This window comes from Canis lupus, chromosome 2, assembly GCF_003254725.2.
Source record: "Canis lupus dingo isolate Sandy chromosome 2, ASM325472v2, whole genome shotgun sequence".
Taxonomy (NCBI): domain Eukaryota; kingdom Metazoa; phylum Chordata; class Mammalia; order Carnivora; family Canidae; genus Canis; species Canis lupus.
This window is the reverse complement of record NC_064244.1, coordinates 46453373-46464344: the sequence shown is the minus strand read 5'-3', so window position 1 is coordinate 46464344 and position 10972 is coordinate 46453373. Positions and strand designations below refer to the sequence as shown.

The 10972-nt window shown below is 43.9% G+C and overlaps 1 long non-coding RNA gene across 2 annotated transcripts; it reads right to left on the bottom strand.

Moving 5' to 3' along the window:
* Nucleotides 1-499: 499 nt before the first annotated feature.
* Nucleotides 500-10214, bottom strand: LOC112660386 (uncharacterized). Of its 2 annotated transcripts, none has more exons than XR_004813510.2 (3): nt 9867-10214; nt 1683-1796; nt 500-709 (listed from the first exon to the last, which is right to left on the bottom strand). It is a non-coding gene; the product is annotated as an uncharacterized LOC112660386 (long non-coding RNA). The 2 variants fall into 2 exon arrangements; XR_003136880.3 differs by having other exon boundaries at nt 1650-1796; nt 9867-10212.
* Nucleotides 10215-10972: the final 758 nt, after the last annotated feature.

The following is a 10972-nucleotide window of genomic DNA, read 5'->3' as shown; positions in this document are numbered from 1 at the left end:
ACATATGATTAATCTATTTAAAAAACTTTATGATGATTATAGGCCAAAGGACTGACTTGATACCAAAACATGACCCTGACCAGGTGGTGACTCTTTCCACCAATAAAACAGAAGTCTTGGGGCACCTGGCTGGCTCAGGGGGTAGAGCAGATGACTGTTGGGGTTGCGAATTCAAGCCCCATGCTGAGTGGAGAGATTATTTTTAAATTAAAAAAAATCTTAAAAACAAAACAAACTAAAAAACCCACAGAAGTCCCGTTATTATAATGCAAAGTTACAAGGAAGATCTAGAATTTGCTTCATTCTCTGGAATGCTCTCTAAGAGCCTATTTACAGATCACTAGGTTTTCTTCAGTTGTGCCCAATATGCATGTAAATAGATTTTTTTTTCAAAAACATCCCTTACAATTAAAGCTAGGAAGCCTTGATTCTTTTTTTTTTTTTTTGAGCCCACAATAGATTTTGGGTACATAATTTAGTAAAATCAGTGTGCTTTTTTTTTTTAAAGACTTTATTTATTCATGATAGACATAGAGAGAGAGAGAGAGGGTCAGAGACACAGGCAGAGGGAGAAGCAGGCTCCACGCAGGGAGCCCAAAGTAGGACTCAATCCCGGGTCTCCAGGATCACATCCTGGGCCAAAGGCAGGCGCTGAACCGCTGAGCCACCCAGGGATTCCCCTCAGTGTGCTTTGTTTAGGTCATGATAACTGTAAAAGAAAAAAACTGATAAATCAACGTTTGTCAAAATTTAAAACTTCCCATCAATAGAGACCGTTAAGAAAATGAATAGGCAAGCTATGGACTGGAAGAAAATATTTGTGAAACATAAACTTAACAGAGGACATTGGTCCAGAATGTCTAAAGAACTCCCACTTCACAATAAAGACAAACTTTTGAATGAACAATAGATCTCAACAGACGTTTCATACAAGAAGGTATGAATGGCAAATAACACATGACAATGTGTTTAATGTCCTTAAAACACAAATTAAAACCACAAAGAGACATTACTACACGCTCACTGAAGTGGCTTAAAATAAACAGACTGACAACATTAAACATCAGCAAATACAAGAAGCAACTGGAACTCTCATGCGTTGTTGGTGGGAATATAAACTGGTGCATCCGCTTCGGAAAGAGGAATGGCAGTCTCTAAAACTAAACACACATCTATCCTGTGATTTAGCAATCAATATAAATGTGTCTTTTCCCAAGGAAAATGGAAACACAAGCTGTTAAAAGAACTTGTATATGGGGCACCTGGGTGGCTCAGTGCTTGAGCATCAGCCTTCAGCTCAGGTCGTGATCCCGGGATCCTGGGATCGAGTCCCACATCGGGCTTCCCATGGGGAGCCTGCTTTTCCCCCTGCCTGTGTCTCTGCCTCTCTCCCTGTGTCTGTCATGAATAAATAAATAAAATCTTTAAAAAAATAAAAGACTTGTATAAAAATGCTCCTAACAGTTTTAGGATCAATAGCCAAAACCTGAGCACAGCCCAGGTATCCATGAACAGGTGAATTGCCACACCAACTGTGGTATAGACATCTAATGGAATACTACTCAGCAATACAATGGGATGAACGAACTAGTGTCACACGGTAACATGACTAACTCTCAAAAACAGTAGCCAAGTGAAAGAAGTCTTACCTTAAAACACTCATTTTATTTGATTCCACTTACATGAACTTCTAGAATAGGCAAAACTCATCTGTAGTCACAAAGTTCGAAACAGTGGTTGCCTCTGGGAAGCGCAGTAGGGGTGAGGATCGACAGGAAGTGGCACGAGGAAACTTTCTGGAAAAATAGTAATGTTCTACATCTTTATAGAAGTTTGGGTATGCAGGCATACATTTGTCCAATCTCAGAAAATGTACACTTAAGATTTTATGTTTCATTGTATAAAAACTTCACATCAGAATTAAAAAAGGAAATACTGAAGTTTTTAAGTGGAAACTGGTTGATGCCTACAATTTACTTTTCAAGGCATGACTCAGGTACGATGGATTAATCGAGAAAGTATATATAGATGTGTGACAAAACAAGAGCTGTTAAATATTGATGGTTAGAATCTACAATTAGATGGTAGGCATACGGGTGTTCACTGTAAAATTCTTTCAACTTTGTATTTGGAAACAATCATAATACAGTGCTGGGGGCGGGGTGGGAAATCGGGTGCTAGTCTGACCTGCAGATTCTCTTCAGTTGTTTGTGAGAGCTGAATGCTCTGTCTCTTAATATTCATATTAAATTATAAATAGGGAAGATCAAGGCTTGGGTTTGAAAGAATCTCACATCTGAATTTTCTTCCTTTTCAAATCTTGTTTTTCGTACCTTTTTATTTTAGCAAACAAAAGAAGCCAGGAAATGGTTATTATAAGAGGAAGGGAGGGGGAGAGACCTGTGACCCTAAAAAAGCCACAAAAAACTCCTACTGTAAAATATTGAATATCAAGAGCAAGCACACACTCCAGACTTGTAGAATCAAGAAATTAATGAAAACACCCGGACTGCATCCTCAGAACCACTGAGGAATGATAATTACAGACAGTATTTCTGGAGCAGACACATAACCTTGATTCCCAGGACACCCCCTAAAGCAGTCTAATAGTATGCTATTTGTGGAAGGTTTTTCCACCTTTAATAACAGAGAAATAATGTTAGAAGGAAAGAAATCCCTTATTTAGCCACTGGGGTACCATTACTGAGCCCCAGCTGAAGGCCCCCTTAAAAGCATCCATATGGTAAAAGAACATGTTTCCCCACGAAATCAAAACTGAGTACATCTGAGACTTCTGAACATCTTTTTTTCTTGGATCTTAAAATGGATTTGTGCATATTTGTGAAAAAAATTTTATGATGTGCTATCTTCCAAAGTGAATGGTTATTTATAATTCATAAAAGACCTGAGCACGGGAAAATTCTTCCCTTTTATTAGCCCTGTAAAGTTAGACCAGCTGATCTTTTAGTGCATATTACAGACATCAAATTCTCCGTATGGTTGAAGTTTCTCTCCTCGCACTAAATGCAAAGAGGCAGTGCTACTGAAGCTGTTGTTCAAAAGCTGGTGGGGTCCAAATCTCTTTTGATTAAATGTTAAATAAACAAAAAATCACTCTCAGAGCTAGTGTCTCAAGACACAAAAGGGAAAATACTTGGGATGCTAAACATGCTTCTTAAATCTTGCAGAGCCTTTGTAAAATATGACGGCATATTTTTTCATGGATTTTTTCTTTTTTATTTTCAACGTCTAGCCATCATCTCTGGACACAGTTGCCACATCATTTCCTCTCAGCTGCTGCGGCTGCCTGTGAGTCATAGTACAGGTTCATGAGCAGAAGCGACTCAAGCAGGAGGGCATGGGCACCAGAGATTTGGACCCATTACAGGGAGTCCTGGTGCCAAGGGCTCCCACCCAGCTGTGCCTACAGCATCCCCACCGTGACATCACAGAAAGCGATTTCCTTAAAAGAATCCAGCTTTCTTAGCTCACTCTGCCATGGTCACGTCCACCTCGATTACTAGCATGCCACGGACCCACATGAGACAGTTTCACGGCATTCTTAGAGATCTAAGCTCATTCTGAAAACAACACATGGTTTTACCTTCCTTGAAGTTCACTGCCCTCTAATATTCCAGATGAACCTTTTGAACCCCATGATATAATTATCTGGAGATAGAAATTCTTTCTGGGGGGGCCTGGGTGGTTCAGTCAGTTGAGAGTCAGACTCTTGGTTTCAGTTCAAGTTATGATCTCAGGGCTGTGGGATCGAGCCCTGTGTCAGGAGCTCTGTGCTCAGCAGGGGAACTGGCTTCCTCTCTCCCTCTTTCCATTTGAGCATTCTCTCTCTCTCTCTCTCTCTCTCCCTGAAGTAAATAAATAAATCTTAAAAAAAAAAAAGAAAGAAAGAAAGAAACTCTTTCTGTAATCTAACTTTTTCCCCCTAAAGTTTTCTTTAAGTAATCTCTGTACCTGATGTGGGGCTTGAACTCATAACCCTGAGATCAAGAGTCAGATGCTCTTCAGACTGAGCTAGCCAGGTGCCCCTGTATTCTGACCTTTACCTTAACCCAAAATGTAGATGTCTAACTGCCAAATGCAAGAAGCCAACCCACTTACAGAACAGGATCCTTGGTCAGAAAGGATTGCCTCAGCTTGAAGGGACAGGGACGAGTGATACAAATGCTTTTTGAGCAAGTTTTGCACCATCTTGTGCTGCCTGACTCAGAATATAAGAACGAGGAGATCTCAACCTTTTGACAATATGTCAGCAGCCCTGTGTAGAACCAGCAGTGGGAATGGAAAAGGCAATATTTATTCTGAGGGCCCTGACAACATCATCATTAAGTCATCTGTCCCCTCCTAAGTGGCTTGCATTTTACAGGATACAGACGGAGAGAGGCCCACGAGCTGTAATTCTAGGCATCTTTTCCCCCTGCCGCCCTCACTCATATTCAACATTGTCCAAGGCCTGCTCAAAAAACAGCTAGAAAGATGACAAAACCAAATAAGCAATATGCTATCGTATTAGTTTTAATTTAACACCTTCACAATGTATTTCCCTGTCGCACAAATGAAATCTTTCTCAAGCCATTCCTTGTCATCACCCACCACCCAAGACCCCGTCACATAATACAAATGTTAATTGATCATCTACTGTGTCCTCTCCCTCCCACCGCCCTCCATTTGTCCGTCCATGCTACAGATATTCCTGGAGGCCTCGCCACACCCCGGGCCCCACGGTGGACCTGAGACTAAATGATTTCTAATCCTTGCCCCTCGAGGGCTTTGCAGTCACACAGGAGTCCGTGGCTCCTCTGCCTTCGTGGAACACGTTTAACTTTCTGCTGTTACTTCATCAGGGCAAGAGAGCAGATCTTACTCTGCCCAGACCGTGCCCCGAGGTCCATGATCTGTGCCTACCCCATTTCCTTTGCTTGCCACCACGCTGTCCACGGAAACTTTCTCTCAGTCTTGAGGAAAATGAAGTCTACGGCAGTGGTGGCAAAATGTCAGGACATATTTCGGCCAAATACTCACTTTGCGCTGCGTACAGTGCATTTGATGTTTTCTCCCCTTTCTAGGCTACTGACCTCTCCTCCAGAACTAGGCCTTTGGGGCTACAACTCCTCTGGCTGATTCACCCCAGTGTGTCCCTCAGCCCCATTATCTCTCTGGTCTCCAGAAATGAGTCATGGGATCCTTTCTCTGGGGAGGCCCTAAGTGTAGCTTCCTTATCCGACGTCCACCAGGCTGTGTCCTCTGACGCACTCTTATGCTTTTTGGGGAGTGGGAGGGTAACTGGATCGGAAGGAAGCCTCAGTTAGAGAGGACACCAGGCACCCAAGGCTTCCCTTTATGCTGCAATCAGCAAAACCTCTAACACCAGGTTTGTTTATGGCCCTTTGTAAACAGACCAAACTCCCTTGGCCAGTCCTCCTTGAAGAAGCTTCCATCCTCCAGGATAGGGGCAGGGCTGCTGTCTGCGTCTGCATCTCACCAAGGCCGGGCTCCAGGTATGCAACTGTGCTACAGGTGAGTCCAGCCTGGGCCCCCATCAGCCCCAGAGTCTGCAGAACAGAGCGCAGCAGCTGGGGCCGCCACCTGGGAAAGAACACCGCTTTTGCCATGGCTAGGTTGGTAGGTATCTCCCCAGGGGTGATTAAAGATAGCCCCCCTGTTTGTCTAGGGACCGGAAATCCTGGTCTGCTCCTCGGTCCCACGTGCTGGCACTTGGTACAGACGCCTGACCGGGCCCTGGAGTTCTTATCCTCAACACCCCCGAACCTTCCAGGTCAGGTTCCCCCTCACCCCTCGTTCATTGTCGCCCTGCACCAAGGGTGAACGTTTCTGGCTGGTCACCCCCCCTGTGGTTAGGACTTTGGGCAGCACTAGCCCTGGGTTCCCCCAGTCTCTTCAGTCTTGGTTTCCTTAGCCCAGAGGGTTTAACAGAATATGATGCTAACCACTTAAATGATTTTAAATTTCCTAGGAGCCACACTGTTAAAAGTCTAAAATAAACAGGCAAAATTAGTTTTTTTGCATCCAAAAAAATTTTTTTAAGATTTTATTTATTTATTCATGAGAGACACAGAGAGAAGGGCAGAGACACAGGCAGAGGGAGAAGCAGGCTCCCTGCAGGGAACCCGATGTGGGATTCATCCAAGGATTCCTGGGATCATGACCTGAGCCAAAGGCAGACACTCAACCACTGAGCCACCCAGGCGCTCCTGCATCCAAAATTTTTAATTTATTTTAAGTGGCTTTATTGACATATAATTCACAAACAGTACAATTGAGCCATTTAAAATGAGTAACTGAGGGCACCTCAGGGCTGGCTCAGTTGGTGGGGTATGCAATGCTTGATCTCAGAGTCATGAGTTCAAGCCCTACGTTGGGTGTAGAGCTTATTTAAAAATATAAAACATTTTTAAGAAAAAAATAAAATATATAACTGAATTTGAAAGTTTAAAATAAGTAAAAAATAAAAGATAATAAAAAAATAAAATGTACAACTGAGTGTATTCACTGAGCTGGGCAACATTGCCACAATCAATTTTAGAACATTTTCATCCCTCCATAAAAAAGCCCATACCCATTAGCACTCACTTTCCATTTCCCACCACCCCATCCCCTCCAGCCCTAAGCAACTACTCAGGTACCTTTTGTCTCTATGGATTTGCCTGTTGGCCACGTCATATAAGTGGAATTATCCCATGGGTGGTTTTTTGCATCTGGCTTCTTTCACTTAGCATAATGTTCTCAAGGTCCATCTATGTTGAAGCATTCATTGTAATAATATAGTTTATTATTATTTAAATAAATGTATTTTATTATTATTTAAAGAAGCATATTTAAACTGATCTTATGTAAATAAAATGTAATATAAATATAATAAAACGTAGTTATATTACATAAAATAAAATAATTAATATAACAAATATATCATTTAAGTAAAATAGTATCTTATTTGCCTGGATCCATCCAAAATATCATTTCGACATGTAGTCAACTGAAGAACGATTAATGATGTTTCGAGATTCGTCTCTCTCTTTTTTTTTTTTTAAGATTTTGTTTATTTATTCATGAGAGACACACAGACAGAGAGAGACAGAGACACAGGCAGAGGGAGAAGCAGGCTCCCTGCAGGGAGCCCAACGTGGGACTCGATCCCGGGACTGCAGGTGCACACCCTGGGCCCAAGGGAGGCGCCAAACCACTGAGCCACCCAGGGGTCCCTAGAGAATCGTCCTTCTTATATAAACTCTTTGAGCTTTAGCCTGTGTCTTACATTCAGGCACATCTCAGACCAGCCACACTGCAAGCGCCCAGGAGCCGCGTGTGGGTAGTGGCTCCGGTGTTGGACAAGTACAACCCTAGCCATAGACCCCTCTGTTACCCTTTAAAAACAACAGTTGTCTCCGTTGACCTCCACCCCATCAGCACCTACACCAAGGTTGACAGGTGGCTTTAGGATTCTAAGGCACACTCGGTATTGGGCGGCTAAATTCCCCTTTGTCACCCCCCCTCCCAACGTCACATCCCCCCTGAGCTCCTGCTGAGATGGGAGCCTGCACACAGATAACATAACCGAGCTGCCCTTTCCCTTGCCCTAAGCAGGCACCAGGCCAGGATGATGTGTTTCGCTACGTGAAACTTCCTGCTGCAAAAAACAACAACAAAAACAAAAACAAAAAAAAAAAATTAACAAAATTTAACAAAAGAAACTTTCGTCTTTCTTTTTTAAAACAGGTCTGTCATTTCTTAATTTTCTCCCCAGTACATTTTCCAGCCATTGTTTTGCTAATAATAGCTCTAAGCACACAAATAAAGCTCCTGGTGGTGGTAGATTTGGGAAATTGCTACAAGCTTCCTGACAGCTTTATCCTGCTCCTGTCAGCCATTTCCCCCAAGAAAATGGACATTTCATCAGTGTGAGGCTGCATCTTATTAGTCTAGCTCATCGGCTATCACCTCCTTCCAGGCTCCAGAGAGAGAAGACGGAAGCCCCCAGCACTGCGGCCCACTGCCCAGGACGCAGGGATTTCGACAGGAAGCAGCACCTCGGTGAATCAAGCGCATTATTCCTTCCGGTGTGCCTCCGTCTGTATGGTAACATGTAAGTTATTTCTAAACATTCGTGATCCTTAAGACTGGCACATGGAAATGTTTGTGAAATTACCTCTTTGAAAGAAAAGCTTACAAACTTGGGGTTATTTAGTCTGCAGAATGGAACATGGAGGGTAGGCTTAACATGTACAAATTTAATAAAGGTCTAAGAAGAGCTACATCAGCACCTTTCCTATTTCTCCTCTGAGCCAGAGAGAGAGAAAGGAGCTGGAGAAGAGATGGAGGGTTGACTGCAGGAAGAATTTCTCTGGACCACAGTGCAGCCCTGGAGGATCTCACAGGAGGAGCTTGAGGGTTTTGGTGAACAGTCATTCCACTGACATTTACTGACTATCTTCTGGGGATTTCCTGTCTGCTGGCTAGCTCTGTCCCAGAGCTAAATCAGGAAGATTTCACCCAAATGCTTTTCTGGATTCTGGTTTTCCTCACAAAGGATTGCTATCTCCACCCCCGCACCCTCAAACTTTTCATCTTATTCTCGGTCACTTAGGAAGGGCTCAGAGTTCTGGAGATGACCTCCCCCCATCCACAAAAAAACCCCACAAAAGATGAAAAACCAAACAAAACTTTGAAAATTAAGAGTTATTCTAAAAGTAGGAGATCTGAGCCACCACACTGGTGGAGCCTTGGGCCTCTTGATCAAATAGGCCACTTATAAAGCCAGTGGCATTCTGAGAAAAGCCGCAGCAATGGTAGCCAGCTGAGGAGTTTGGTGACTCGCAGTGAGTTTGTTTATATTACCAAACGCCTTTTACTCAACTAAAACTTTCTTTGCCAGAGAAAATGGCAGCACCATTACCATTCTAGGAGTCCCTGCATTAGGCCTCACCCAACAAACCGCTAGGCTGTCTATCCAGGACATTTGAAACGCCCCGTGCCACAGGGAATGGCATGAAATTTCATCATATTCAGTGAGGCCCTGTTCAACGGTCTGCAGGGAAGCCAAGTCTTCTTGTGTGCACCTGGGTATGAGTCACTGACTCGGTGACCTCCGTTTGCAATCTGCTTTCCCACTGTAATTAATTTATCCTTCATGAGATGGAGGCACCTACCCCTTCTTAGGGACACATGCCTGATTCCACATAACTCTCCAAGTACGTCTGTCATTTGTGTGGCAATCTTGTGTGATCCGAGAATCTCCACTACTGCTGTCATTTTTAAGGCCATTTGAAACATCTTAACGGTCCTGTTTTTTTTTTGTTGTTGTTTTGTTTTTTTTAATTCTCCTCATGCTCATTTTCTAAATGGAAGGAATTCTTATGAGGTAATAGGGTGGTGAGGGAGAGAAAGAGTTTGCTTTAGCTCCTGCTAGTTATTCCATGTTATGCTCCAGTGGGTTATTTGCATCTGGTCTCTATTTGTTAACATCAATGGGCTGTGTTCACATAACTAGATCGAATTATAAAAGGCCTTCCATTTTGAATGGTTAACTCTCACCAAACCAAACCGAACCAACCAACCAACCAAGTAGACAAACAAACAAACAAACAAAAAAACAGTCTAAGCTAGAGATACCAGCCTTGAGAAACCTGTGCTGGAGAAAAAAAAAAAAGAATCTCTTAAAGGCTGTCACAAAGCCTTTCTGGTTTCAATTTCCCTTCTCCTTTTGAAAGGAGATCCAGTACCCCCAGTACCTCCGCCCAGAATAAAGTTGCTGGGACTTGGCAGGAAATGGAGCAGCAGACCACCCAAGACTTGGGGGTGTCTGATGTGGAAGGGATAATTTAAGTGCAAACCTGAAGATGATGTCAAGGAGATGAGAATGAGTCATGGCCCCTCAGCCTCTCATTTTTCCTCAGCGAAGTTCCCTGGGTCGAAGCTTGCAGGGCCCGTGCAGTCCCTTCCAGCTCCTACCTTAGCTCCAGGCGGTGCACAACCGAACCCTTTCGAAAGACCTCCAACGCTTTCAAGTTCTTGAGCAACGTCCCTGTTTCCGAAACTCCTCGGGCTGTCTTCTGTCAACACGCGCCTCCTTCCCTTTCGCTCACACACATTTTCCTTATCACCATCGGATGTATTTTGTCCCTTCCAATAAAAAACTGTGACGTTCTGGAAGCCAGACGAGTCTTGCTCCACCTCGGTGTGCCCCGCGCGTCCATGCCAACACCTGGGACAGAGCAGTTACTCAATCCTCATCCCTGGGCTTTGATTACTAACTTGTTTTATTATCACCCCGGATCAAAGTTCTCTTTTCCATTGCAAGATTCTGGAGGGCAGGACCTCGATTAGTGAAAAGTGCAGGTGACTTCCTGCCAGGGTCAGCTTCACCGGCAGGCAGCTGCATCTGGGGTGTGATCTGAGGGGTCTTAGAGACACTCCTCCACCCCCCACCTTCTGAAATTCCACCAAAATGACACCTTTTCTTTCTTTTTTTTTTTTTATTTTTTATTTATGATAGTCACAGAGAGAGAGAGAGAGAGAGGCAGAGACACAGGCAGAGGGAGAAGCAGGCTCCATGCACCGGGAGCCTGACGTGGGATTCGATCCCGGTCTCCAGGATCGCGCCCCGGGCCAAAGGCAGGCGCCAAACCGCTGCGCCACCCAGGGATCCCCAAAATGACACCTTTTCAAGTAAGGTTCTGAATCTCATTAAAATACGAATTCCCCCAGGACAGTAATGTAATAAGTTATCTGCAGTTTAAGGTAGATCAAGGAAAGATACTGAGGCTGGGGAGAAAGAGACACCACGCAGGGGAAGGCGGCATGGGAAGGTGGGGTGTCAACTGGCCCCATTCACACCCGAATCTCAATAATGTGTGATGGTGGTGTTGACATGACTTATTCTGCTTCCAGTGGCCCAACCCCTCCCACTCCTTATTTTTGGTTAGTATATGAATAAGGA